At 41.4% G+C, this 13829-nt stretch overlaps 1 protein-coding gene across 1 annotated transcript in view; it reads left to right on the top strand.

Moving 5' to 3' along the window:
• The first annotated feature begins 209 nt into the window (after window positions 1-209).
• sema6a (sema domain, transmembrane domain (TM), and cytoplasmic domain, (semaphorin) 6A) overlaps window positions 210-13829 on the top strand; it is a 100131-nt gene continuing 86511 nt past the window's right edge. The window contains exon 1 of the mRNA XM_084176638.1: window positions 210-564. The gene's annotated coding sequence lies outside the window, so the exon portion shown is untranslated. The remainder of the gene's footprint in view (window positions 565-13829) is intronic.

Below are 13829 nucleotides of genomic sequence, written 5' to 3'. Positions count from 1 at the left end.
TTAGCCTATAGTGGTTTATTGTTTTGTATTGTGTATTTTCGTGGAGTACCAATGTAAATTCTAAAAATACAGTCGTCTATAAAGTGGTACCCGTGAAACAAAAGATCCTATTTCACTAGCACGCTCCAGTCTAGGGCGTATAGCTCCTCCCTATGTGTAGCGGGTGACAGCTGGGATCGCTGTGCACTAGTAAGAAGGCTTCATCTCCAAATAGGATGACCAGCAGCTTTTGTAGCGGGACTGAGTTTGCTTTCCACGAATGGTTCGGAACCCTCAATTGTTAGTTATTGGACGCCAGGTTGTCCTGCTCAGTTTTCTCAAAGGAGTCTTTAAAACCGCTGGGTTTCAAGTGGATTTCCGATGGATATTCCGATTTGAAGAGGTGTGTAGGCTACAAGCGCGGCATGTAACAAAAAAAGCTCAAGAGGTTTAGAAAAGTAGCGTTCGCATTGTTTTTTTCGAAATGATCATTGTCTGAACTGCTTTTTGAACATCATTTTTAATGGATTAATAAAAGGACGAACGATACATTTACCCCAAGGCATTTCCATTCATGAGCTGAAGGTATTGTATTTTGATTCTTAACTTTGTATGTGCATAATAGTAGCCTATTTATTTGGAGCCTATGGCTATAATGTTTCCCAATCACTACTAGGACAAGTGCACATCTAGGCGCCTGTAACAAGGTAACTAACTATACGTCACTTCAGTAACTTTATAATTATTTATTTCTGTTGCAGTTAATAAATAACAATTTATGGGGAAACTGTAGTATTATTTCGTAAAGATAATAGTTATTTTGGCAATTTAAATACATAATGTTTGTGCGTAAATACGCATTTACGCGTATTTATCCAAGCTGTTTCAGGTCCATTCCATTGCATTTACTGCGTGCTTGTAAAGCTTCAGAAATTAGCCTATAGGTTATTATAGACAACTCTCCGACAATTTCTCCCAGGTGATGAAAGCGTTTATAATTTCAACGCCTGTCAATTATGGAGATAAACTCTCCGTTGCTTTTAGTGTGCTGTGAACTTATAGGCTACAGGACTCAGCATTATAAACTACTTGGATAATTTGCTCTGCCCTTCGTTGTTGGCCCCTCCATGGTAGGGCAATGTAGAGATGCAATTCTCATGTGTGAGAAGACAGACGGGCATTTCGATGTTCAGTGTTGGCGAAACGAATATATCACCTGTCTTTCCAGGTGGAAATACGGTATTTCAATGTATAGGCCTTTATCAGTCTTCAACACAAATCATACATTATTTACGGTTGTGGAGTTAATTGTAGCTATTTCATTAATTTAGTTTCACTTTTATCTACCCACAATTCAGACCGAAATTTCTTAACTGGTGTAATATGGTTGTAGCCACATCACTTCTCTCTCTCTCGCTCTCTCTCTCTCTCTCTCTCTCTCTCTCTCTCACACACACACACACACACACACACACACACACACACACACACACACACACACACACACACACACACACACACACACAGAGAAGAGAGAGAGATGAGGAGTGAAGTCCCCACAGGGTGTGTTGAGTGACTCCAGGCTTTAAGGGCCATTTCAGGGAGGGTCACTGTTGTAATTGCTCCATTGGGCACACAAGTGTTATCAAATATGTGAACATGTAATGTATTTCCTTTAGAAAGGGATATGGCTGGTGCAACATAATTACTTTTCCCCTGTTGTTCAACCTAATATATAACATAAATATAACAGAATATTTCATGTAAATATAACTTATTATGCTCTTTAGTATCACATGCACTCATGGAAGTATCATTGCAAATTCAGTGCTGATAGTGTATAAGTTAAGCCTTGTATAATGAATACAACAGAACACATTAATTGGAATGACATTCACTCTCACGGATGGCCAAAAAGAACTAACTGAAAGCCACGCCCCCAATAAGCCATGCCTCCATCTCTTCTGATTGCCCCCACTGCTACATTGCCCCAACCGCTATGCAATGAGCATGCGCATGAGGCGTCGAAAGCAATTTAGAAGTGTTCATTCAATTAAAAAAATCACATTGATCTGTCAAATTCATTATTGCATTTCAGACAAATTGAATAGAATAGGTTGAAGGAACCAAAACATAATTTTAGATCACACCAATCAGTAAACAACAACAGCGCAATCTCACTTGTTACAGTGATTTACTGGAAGCTGTGTTTAGGTACGGTACAGAGGCCCCATGCAACAACCAGGGCTGCTAACACCTCAGCTCTCTCAGCCATTTCTCCCTCTCTTCAACCAGTTTGAAGACGTCTGGCTTGCTGTATTTGCAAAGGGACTCTAGTCAAGGGATGTTTCTCAATATGTATATGGTCCCGTGTAGCTCAGTTGGTAGAGCATGGCGCTTGCAACGCCAGGGTTGTGGGTTCGTTTCCCACGGAGGGGCCAGTATGAAAAAATGTATGCACTCACAAACTGTAAGTCGCTCTGGATAAGAGCGTCTGCTAAAAGACTAAAATGTAAATGCTCCATGACCTGTGTGTTTATAACATCAACACAATGAGGAATAGAGCTAAATGCCTGTGAACAAAATGTGTTTTTTCTCATCTGTTGTTGTTTGTTTTTTTACAGTAATATGTGATATTTTGGGGGAATTGCTTTTAAGATGAGATGGTCTTGTAAAAACACATTGATAGGAAAAAGGATATAATCCATTATTTCATGAAGTCACTGGAAAAAATATTTGATGCGTTTCCGTCCTCTTCACTAGCCCATGGAGATAAGGTGTAACCGTTAAGTTGAGATTAGATACTAGACAGGATATGTACTGTAGGTAGGCTATCTGTGTGTGAAATACACTACAGTATTGCTACAGTGGTGCGCAATAGTCCTGGAGCCATTTTGAAACACCTGCCATAAATTATAGACTGTTTACAACACATACACTTAAAGCAGATCATCCTGCCATTGATGTAGGTGTACATGTGTGCCTGTCACTGTGTGGCTGACTACCTTTGGAGAAAGCATCGTTTTTTTGTCACGCAGAAAAAAGGGGAAACACAAAACATCAGCATGCATTGTGGGTAACCTCTGTTTCGAGCAATGCTCTGTGGAGCATTTGATCTGCAGCTTCCTAACAATAGCAATGAGGTTGGCATTGTGTGTGACTGATGTGGATTTGTCACACTGGTGTGCTTGAATCCACTGTGCAGGGGTGTAAGTTGGTATTTACATTTGTCAGTCAAGGACAGATAGATGTGCTTGGTATTGAATCATTGAGAAATGGCGTGCCTGTGTGAAATGAATTGCACTCAATTACGCAAAGTGAGGCCATGTTAATCATTGGTTCAAATTCAGTGTCAATACTGTAGGTCGAATAGATTTGTGTATTTATGCATCATTTATGATTGTGTGTTTTATTAATGTTCATCCAGTGTGTTTTAGAATTTGTTGTAATCAATTAGAGTGTATGAGAGCATTACAATCCTCACACTCATCAAAATGGGATTTATTTATGACTTAACCCCCTTTATATATATATATATATATATATATAAATACACAGTATATTAGAGCTTTCAAAATTGCAGTTCTAAATTATGCTTCAATCATTTAAAAAACAGCTTTCATTGCATTTTATCCGGTCTCCCATAGTAATCCACTGATAGCAGAATCATATACATTTTAATACCATCATCCTGTGGGGAAATTATATCTCATATATAGGATATAGGCTATGTTTCAATGTGAATATTAACCGTTTTTTTTTTTCTCGCTCTAGCGCCTTTCACCTTCTTTCCAAATGGAACATTCTAATTTTGTGTGTCTGTGGGGATATGTTCTCCAAAAACTCCTTTTCCATGAGCATCTCTCTGTGTGCCTCCTGCTGACAGAAACGGATAAACACCTAGCATCCTCCAACCACCCCCACAATAGAATGGTGTCATGCTCAGATGAAACCAATAGCGTGCTGCTGTTCAGAAGCTGCATGACAATGAAACCAATAGCGTGCTGGTGTTCAGAAGCTGCATGACATTTAGATACGTGTTTTTTCTTCCGCTCATCATTTCACTCAAAGGTGAAATTGCATCCCGTTATATTAAAAACCTGACCATTGATCTGACAATAACAGATTAAGTGAAATCCAAAGCACTGTATGTATGTATTTGGTTGTGGGAGATATGGTTCATTCTGTTCTGTACATTACGCCTCCTTTCAAGTGTAATGATTTGTTAACATCGTTGCTGTTGTAGCCTAGTGCCTGTTTCTCACCTTGCATTAACCCCCCAGGCTCTCAATACACTATATATCTTTTACATTAGTAGGCCTTGTGTAAAATTCCCTTCCCTTAGACTCATTAAATTAACAGAATTGAGGGCATTCTTAGTGCCAGAAAAGCCAGAGGCTTACAGTATGGAGCTTTTGGACAGAACCTCTTAAGTGTCTTTTGGCATGTTCACTGTTGCTCTTTGGCAAGACTTTGTTTATGGAAATGTATGAAATGAAATCGTGATGGGCAATCCTCTGTAGGAGGAGAGTTGACGTGGTCAAACTGCCTGTGTATCATATATGTTATCAGAGATGATCCACCTGTCTGGGCAATGGGGTTTTATTGTCTGCAAACAAAGTATAAACTGTCTGAGATAGACAAGTGTTGATAAAGCTCTAATGTGACGCCAGACATCACATAACCTTTGGTATGTAAATAGTTAAATGTCTTGAATGTGTACTGTACTTATACAGGTGAGTGGCCATGAGTCACAAACGGTGCTCGCTGTGAACACTCATTATGAACACCTGTGGCTTCCGGTTGTGGTTAGTTCATTGGCTGCTTCCGGGTTGTGGTTAGCTCATTGGTTGCTTCCGGTTGTGGTTAGCTGATTGGCTGCCCATGAAGTATGCGTTGATGCTCATGTAGGGCTACATGGTTCTACAGCAGTCAGTCCTGGGGGTGTTCCATGACCCTGTGTTGAGGGGGTGTTCCATGACCCTGTGTTGAGGGGGTGTTCCATGACCCTGTGTTGAGGGGGTGTTCCATGACCCTGTGTTGAGGGGGTGTTCCATGACCCTGTGTTGAGGGGGTGTTTCATGACTCTTTGTTGAGGAGGAGTTTCATGACCCTGTGTTGAGGGGGTGTTTCATGACTCTTTGTTGAGGAGGAGTTTCATAACCCTGTGTTGCGGGTGTGTTCCACGACCCTGTGTTGCGGGTGTGTTCCATGACCCTGTGTTGCGGGTGTGTTCCATGACCCTGTGTTGCGGGTGTGTTCCATGACCCTGTGTTGCGGTGGTGCGTGTTGCCTACGTCACAAGGTCCTCCTTCCTCCTTCCGTGCCATGGTGTGTGGTGTGTGTCGGTGAATCACGGAGAGGGGCGTGCATCTGTCCCCCTCCCCATGACCACCGCGATTGGCACTGCATTTCTCATCTATTAATCATGGAGGCTGCTCTCTTGTTCGGTTGCCATAGTTTCAGAGCCTGAGATGGTGTTGGGGTGCCTGGAGAAGGCCAGGAGAGATTGCAGGGCAGCACTCTGAGCAGCCTCTCTACCTGGGTGTGTGCTTGAAGAGGCAAAATGGTTTGCAATTTCATCTCAAAGTGGTGCGCTCCCTCTTTAGAAGGAGGAATAAAATGTAAGGAGGCTTTCACAGTATGGCTCATCCCTGGAATCATGTGTCCTTCACTGAAGAGGCTGATGCTATGTTTACTGTAAACCAAACTGGCCTTATTGTCCTGGGTTTACAGAGATAGAATTGGCTTCCACTATTACACAGAATGTGTTTGGAGAGATTGATGTTGTTGTCTGGTTATTAAAAAAATGTAGATGTTGGGGGAATTTCGAGAAGATCACTCTCCATTATAAAATTGAGTTTTTTTATCAGTATGTTGAGATGATCAGTGTTGAATTCCTCTAAGATGGTCTTTCTTGGCCATGTTGTACCGCCGTAATCTCTGCTCTCTTGTAATGATTTAATGTGGCCGTGCTTCATCACATTACATTTACATTTTAGTCATTTAGCAGACGCTCTTATCCAGAGCGACTTACAGTTAGTGAATACATATATTTTTATACTGGCCCCCCGTGGGAATCGAACCCACAACCCTGGCGTTGCAAACGCCATGCTCTATCAACTGAGCTACATCCCTGCCGGCCATTCCCTCCCCTACCCTGAACGACGCTGGGCCAATTGTGCGCCGCCCAACATTACACCTTGCCAGTGGGTATTTTCAGTGGAGCTAGTGCCTAGTGTGGAAAAGCAGTCTCTAATCATGGGACTTTCTTCATGGCCTTTCATGTGGGCCACATTAAAAAGAAAGAACCTTGTCATTGTTAGTGCCATTGGGCTGAAATCCAAGCCTGGGAGATTTAGACACTGCAATTCTCTCATCTGGGTGACCTTTCTGGAGGGAATCATACCATGGGTTTACAATGGAGACACGGGCCTTTTGATCAACTTACCCATGTATATGTTTTATGTCTTTGAAGTGAGATGATTGTAGACTCAGTGACATCATCTTGTTATTATTCCAGGGTGCAGGTGACTGGTGTGGGCGCAGCGCTACTGGACTATAGAAGGGTTAGCCGACAACGTCATGAAAATGATGTGCGCACGTCGATGGGTTAGAAGTGTGTTGTTAGCATTCTGGACGATCAGATAGGTACCAACGATGACAAGAAGCTGCCATGTTGGGAATCGCATGTGGCTCATTTCAGCTCATTGTATCTTGTTATTGATATCATGTCTTGTTTTGAGGTGTTTTGACTGATGTCATGTCAATGCTACTATGGCAAAACATTTGCTAGCTAGCTAACCAACAACTATAACGATGTATTTAAGAGACAACAAGTGCTCATTGTGCAAATATATTTATGTTTTCAATAGAATTGGGAAAGGAAATATAGTTTACATATTGTCATTAATCCTTTGATTCTAAGCCAAACCGCCAGTTCTGCACCACTGTTAAACAAACCACCCGTCTATTGTAAGTATTGATATTTGTGTGGAAGAATGCACCGTGTGTAAAGTGATATGTGAGGGATGTTACTCCCAGAGGCCAGGTCTATCTCGAAAGCTTTTATCAAAGCACACCCGTAGTTAGTGTTATTAAATACATCTGATGTAATTCGTAATGCCCTTCCCAGTCATGTAAACTTTCAGACGATGACAGATTATTTGCAATAGTGCTTTATGAGGTATTTCCACATTTCTAAGTTTACCCATATGAAAGCAATCTCAGCAATTTACCACTTGTACAATGTTAGTTTATTTAAAGATAAAACAAATTGACAAATAGATTTTTCATTAACTCTAAAGGATGTTACTAAAGACATACAAGAAAAAACATACAGTGCAAAAAAAATTGTTCACCATCCTTCAAATCTGGGGGAAAAACGGGTCTTACTACTCGGTCACAGTGGCTGGCAGACTACATTAAGAGAACCCCCTGAGAGACATCTTCAATTTCTGAATCCAACCAGGACAAAAAAAGTGAACAGTAATACCTCTGTGTGTACATTTATGACATATCTAATGAACAAATTGCAGCCATGTGGCGTGGTCATGTGACTGATAGTAGACACACTCGACCACAAGGCCCCCAGTGTTTCGGCACTAGTTCCTGCCTGTCCATCAGCCCATGTGGAGCGGTGGCCTGGGAACACTTATCATCACTCTCGCAGAGGTCACACAATGCCCACTCACTCACGTTTCACTCATCCGAGAGAGGAACAGCTCGGTTCCTCGGCCAGCCCTGATTAAATGTATGGCAGTAGATGCTGTATTGCTCCATGCATAGTGATGTGTTCATTGTCTCAATTCAAATGTTATTAGGCGCGCAGCACGTTTCATTCATGTGTTTACATCCTGTGTACAACCGACAAATCTGCTCTTTATTGATAATGCTGCTAAGACAATTCAACGCTTGCTGATTTAATTGGGTTTGGAGACAGTATTAAGATGCATGGTCCTGTGTGTAGTCTACTGATGTAGCAGTCGGAGGGAATACGGTTCCACTTCACAAACAGTCGGATAATCTGGTAGACCGAGCATTCTCTCATTTGTTTTCTTCCACATGCCGTTTATATAAGAGTTCAAACAGGTTCCTCAGCAACTGTCCATTTTAAGTAGCTAGTTAATTAGGAAAAATTACCATCAGCAATTCATTAGTCACCCTCTCTTAGGTTTCGGTGGGCTCCCCTGTCAGCCGGTTATTGCATGTTGAGCTAATGCAAGGTAACCAGAGAGGAAGGGAGGAGGCGATCTCCAGGCAGCGCATCACGGCTCCCGTTCATCATCTGACCTACATAAGAGAAGAATCCTCTTGTATTGTTGTGTCTGGAGAACAGTACCTCTCTCTACCACTCCCCTCAGGGTGCTGTGAGGGCTTATGTCCATCTGTATAATAATAATAATAATAATATGCCATTTAGCAGACGCTTTTATCCAAAGCGACTTACAGTCATGCGTGCATACATTTTTTGTGTATGGGTGGTCCCGGGGATCGAACCCACTACCTTGGCGTTACAAGCGCCGTTCTCTACCAGCTGAGCTACAGAGGATCACCCATACTCTGTAGGCCCATTGAGGTGCAGCCTGCCTGCCTGCATCCATACTGGGTTTGTGTCCCAGTGCCAGCCGGCTAGCTAGCTAAATTCCCCTGCATGGTTCATATAGGGAGATGTTATCTAAAGCAAACACCATTTCATGCAGCCTCGGCAGATAAGATGGGTCGTTGCTGTTAAATAGTGGCGCCGTTGTGCAGTCACTCATTTCTCATGCTAACAGGTGAATGGCGTAATGTGGCCTTGTGTTCCACAGGTTTTCTGCTCATGACTGTGGCTGAGACATTGGTAAATGAACGGTCAAAGATAACGGACTCAGTATTTAAGGTGACGTGTTGTTGAATCAGGGTTTCGGTTCCAAAATATTTTTTTGACCATTGAAGATAATTAGCCGATGATTGGTGTAAGAGTTGGCCATGTTGTCACTCCATGTTGTCATTCCATGAAGCGGAGATGAATTTAGTTACTGATTTCCAGTAGTTTGAAATCCCTTCTCATTCTTTTGTGGAAGTCATCTGCTTTACAACTAATACCATCCTACAAGTCTCACATAGATGTAACTTTCTCAGGAAAATCAGCTACAGTATCTCTTAGGGATGGTTGTGATTGTTGGAGAGTAACAGCCAACCACCAGTTTAATTACATAAGGACCCCATATGTCTCGCTTTCACCATGAGTATAATAAGGCGTGACTTTCTATTCGAGTGCTCATTGCTTTCCCCTAAGGCAGTGTAGACAGTTATTACTGCATCACGGTAATTTCCATGGCTGTAATGCTGGACTAATTGCTAGAGTATATACTACCGCTGCATTGGTCTACAATATTTCCTGAATGGAAGTGTGAACGGAGCCTACCTCTGTTCTTTCCCCACTGTACAATTCCCCACACAGTTTTAGTCTCTAATTCTCATTGCCATCATATTGAAATTGAAGAGAGCTTGTTTAAGTTTAATTTAGTTTAGTTTAGGTTAATTTATTTGCACCAAAGAAAACAAGTGATAAACAGAAATGGTGTGCAGGTGTGGTTGGAAACCCAAGGGCTGTACAAAAATAAAAAAAGGTTTGTTAAGACAAATAACAAAACCTGCTAATTATAAATGAATTGATCAGTAATCAGGAAAAAAACAAACAGTATTTTGTTTTGTTTAAATGTGTGTGTGCATGTGTGTATGTGAGTGTGTGAAAGTTAGGCTATAAGGAGGAGATTCCTGAGTAGCTTTGTTCTCCAGGCTGACCCCCAGTCTTCACTTGAAGTTATTGAGGGTGATGATGTTTTGGCAATGTGAAGATAAGAATTCCAGAGTATGGTACCTCTGTAGCTGATGGAGAATTGACTATGCGGCAGTGGGGAGGGTGAAGGTTATCGCAGTGTCTTGTGTTGTATAGATGAATATCAGAATTAACCTGGAAGAATCCATTGAAGGGTTTAGGTAAACTGTCTGGGAGGTATGAGTATTTGTAGATAATTGCATAATTGGCGTACATTAACGTCGTAAATAGACAATATATTGAGTTTCTTAAACAAAGGTGCAGATGGAGCCAGGTAATTAGAGGAGGTGGCTAGTCTTGCACATTTATTTTGTATGATGAGTAATTTGTGTAGGTAGGAGGCATATGTACTGCGGTTGGAGGAATATTGTGTAGGTAGGAGGTATATGTACTTCGGTTGGAGGAATATTGTGTAGGTAGGAGGCATATGTACTGCGGTTGGAGGAATATTGATTTTGCCCAATAGAATGTTAGCAGAATCTGAGGTGCTTTTTATAGCCATTAGTAATGATTATTTATGCACTTGGATGCATTGTATTACATCTGGGAGGTTATTGAGCTGACACTGAGATACTAATCAATGAAAGCATTAATAACCCTGTTTGTCCTGTGCCTCCTCACTCCCACAGAGCCAAAAGCTTTGACCTAAGAACTCATGAGTTGTTCAAATGGACAATTATGTTTTTACATCGTCATGTGGGTTGGTCATGAGAGCGGCCTTGCCCTAGAAGACTATAACATTGAAATAGGCCCAAGAGCAGATCATTATTCAGAAGACCTGAGTTAGGAAAAGAAAGCCTAACATACAATTGAAAAGGCAACTTCACATTTTACTTGATAATACTCCCAATAAATAAATATACCTGTATCTTTGAATTGGATTACATGGATATAGAACTACATCCTTTGTTTCTAGAGTTGGGCTCTGAAGTTCAACTAGATGCCAAACAAAGCCAGTGACAACACAAGGCTTTTATGGCATTTATGGCAACTCAAAAGGACAAACCCAGTTATAAAACAGTTGTTGTTGATGTTGTGTTAAAGTGCCCTCTGGGTGGTGTATGGCACGGGCTGGGTTTGTGAGCCAGGGCTCTGGTATCTAAGGGGTAGGGCATGGGGTATACATTATCTGTTGGACATGTGCTGGGGGTCAGATATCCTAGTGGTCAGAAGAGTGGCTGATCCTGTGGAAGACAGAGCGGTCATGCTTCCTTTCTGTTGTTGGAGTCAGATGTCTGCTAGACCTCAGGCCTACATGATGTCTGCAAATGCTGCTGGACTATCACATGCATGCGGTATCGGAAATGGTGTATCCATATATGTGACATGAGGAACATGTTTTTTGTCAATGGGACTAGAACTGATGAGAGTTGTCAATAGATTTTGTTTCCGTCTACCCCATAGAGTTAGGGTTAGAGTTAGGGTTAGGGTTAGAGTTAGAGTTAGAGTTAGAGTTAGAGTTAGGGTTAGAGTTAGGGTTTCATAGGGTTAGGGTTAGGGTTAGGGTTAGGGTTAGGGTTAGGGTTAGGGTTAGAGTTAGGGTTAGGGTTAGAGTTAGAGTTAGGGTTAGAGTTAGGGTTAGAGTTAGGGTTAGGGTTAGGGTTAGAGTTAGGGTTAGAGTTAGGGTTAGGGTTAGGGTTAGAGTTAGAGTTAGAGTTAGAGTTAGAGTTAGGGTTAGAGTTAGGGTTAGAGTTAGGGTTTCATAGGGTTAGGGTTAGGGTTAGGGTTAGGGTTAGGGTTAGGGTTAGGGTTAGAGTTAGGGTTAGGGTTAGAGTTAGAGTTAGGGTTAGAGTTAGGGTTAGAGTTAGGGTTAGAGTTAGAGTTAGAGTTAGGGTTAGGGTTAGGGTTAGAGTTAGGGTTAGAGTTAGAGTTAGAGTTAGGGTTAGGGTTAGAGTTAGGGTTAGAGTTAGGGTTAGGGTTAGGTTTAGTAGAGTTAGGGTTAGAGTTAGGGTTAGGGTTAGGTTTAGTAGAGTTAAGGTTAGAGTTAGGGTTAGAGTTAGGGTTAGGGTTAGGTTTAGTAGAGTTAGGGTTAGAGTTAGGGTTAGGGTTAGGGTTAGGTTTAGTAGAGTTAGGGTTAGAGTTAGGGTTAGAGTTAGGGATAGAATTAGAGTTAGGGTTAGGGTTAGAGTTAGAGTTAGAGTTAGAGTTAGAGTTAGAGTTAGGGTTAGGGTTAGGGTTAGGGTTAGGTTTAGTAGAGTTAGGGTTAGGGTTAGGGTTAGGGTTAGGTTTAGGGTTTCATAGGCCGGGATGTAAGCTAGAAGTTGTTCACATGAACCTTTCCCAAACTTCTGCCCAAAACAGATCAAATGAATAGATAAGACAAATAGACCTGTGTTATGTATAGGGCCAATCACCTCTACGTCTTCAAGTGAGGAAAATAAATGGCATTGTTACGTAAAGAGACATTTCTCTCCATGCCTCTCAGTGTGCTGTATGGTAGGTATTTCATTGTGAGTGCATGACTGTACGTGTGCGTGTGTGCATATCTCTGTGTGTGTGTCTGTGTGTGTGTGTGCCCCCTGTGAAATAACTGGGCTTGCATCCTGCCCATACAGCAGCAGGGCACACAAGCACTCATTGTACACTTCAAATAACAGGGCTTGAGTACCGACAGTTTTGGTCCAGTGGAGATTTGTCAAAGTTATACATTATTCTGCAGTTTTCATATGGTAATCGTTTCCGAACTTGTTTTTCAAACAGAGTTGTTTTAACTAACAAAGTAGTCATTCATTGTATGCTCCTGGATGGAATGTGACAGCCTGTACTGTTTACAGATGTAGGATCTTAATTTGAGCCAGTTTGTTTCACGAGGAAAATAATAATGAATGGACATTTTTTTGTAGGGAAAATCAAGTCTAAAATTTCAAATCGGAAATGACAAACTTCAGAGCTTTTTTTAAACCTCAAATACACTACAAGTTTTAAATGTCCTGCATTGCAGGAAAGTTCTACTGCAACAGGGTTATCAAATTAAGATCCTACATCTGTAGGTGGCTTAATTGACCATAGAGGTTGAAGGGTAGACAGGAGAAAAGATGGGGATACCTCATTATAGCCCAGGCGACACGCTTCACTGACATTTCTAGTTCATATAAAACCCATCGTTTTATTGGTAAACACAGAACAAGAGATGGATTCCACTGAACTTCTCTATTTTAATGAGGAACGTGTCAAGAATTATCATCATTATAATTACATTTCTGTTGAGTTCCTGTTTACTGTACACGGTAGCCATTACAATGACGGGGTTGAGGAACATTTGAGAAAACCTATTTTTGTGCCGTTTATAAAGGCGTTGTAAATGAATGTGTGTTCTTTATCAAGTGAGACATCAGCTGTTTATGTGAGATTTCTTAATCAATGTTATTAAATCATATTTTCCTTGAAACGGAGAACACTGAGTGACCCCATTAGGTTTTGTTTATAACACTGAGTCCAAAGTGGATGGTTGTTGTGGTTGTATATGTCTATGGGAGATGTCTATGTCAGATTAAAGCTATCTTGTAATGGATGCAGAGACCAACTAAAATGCAAGGTGCAAGGCCACAGGAAGACTGGCAGTCCTCCTCCTTCCATCTGTCTCAACCAGGAGGTGGCCTGCAATCAAAGATGGTGACCGGTGAGACCAGGTTTTCCACTATTTGGGTTAGCGGCACCCAATCTCTGTAGCTATTTTAAGGCACCCATGAACTTCCTATGCTGTGGGAACATTGAGTCATTGATGTATGGCAGCCAGCTCTGACTGTGGGGACCCACAAAGTAGCGCTTTCACCTTCATATTACATGTGAATATAAAAGTACATCATGGCCAAAACTTTTAAATTACACCCTCAACTTCATGTAGCCTTGTCAACTTTTTTACTCAAGAACTCTGTTGAATTTGATAATTTGATAATGTTTAATTTTATGCACTCTGAATCTGCATAATTCTCTCTCTTTATATTGTTGCAAAATTCAGGAGGGTATTTCTCTGGCGTGTTGACTAAAACTAGGATAAAACGCTCACTGACTGACCAATGGTGCATTA

The sequence above is a fragment of the Coregonus lavaretus genome (assembly GCF_964263955.1).
Source record: "Coregonus lavaretus genome assembly, chromosome: 14".
Taxonomy (NCBI): domain Eukaryota; kingdom Metazoa; phylum Chordata; class Actinopteri; order Salmoniformes; family Salmonidae; genus Coregonus; species Coregonus lavaretus.
This window is presented reverse-complemented; position numbering and strand designations above follow the sequence as displayed.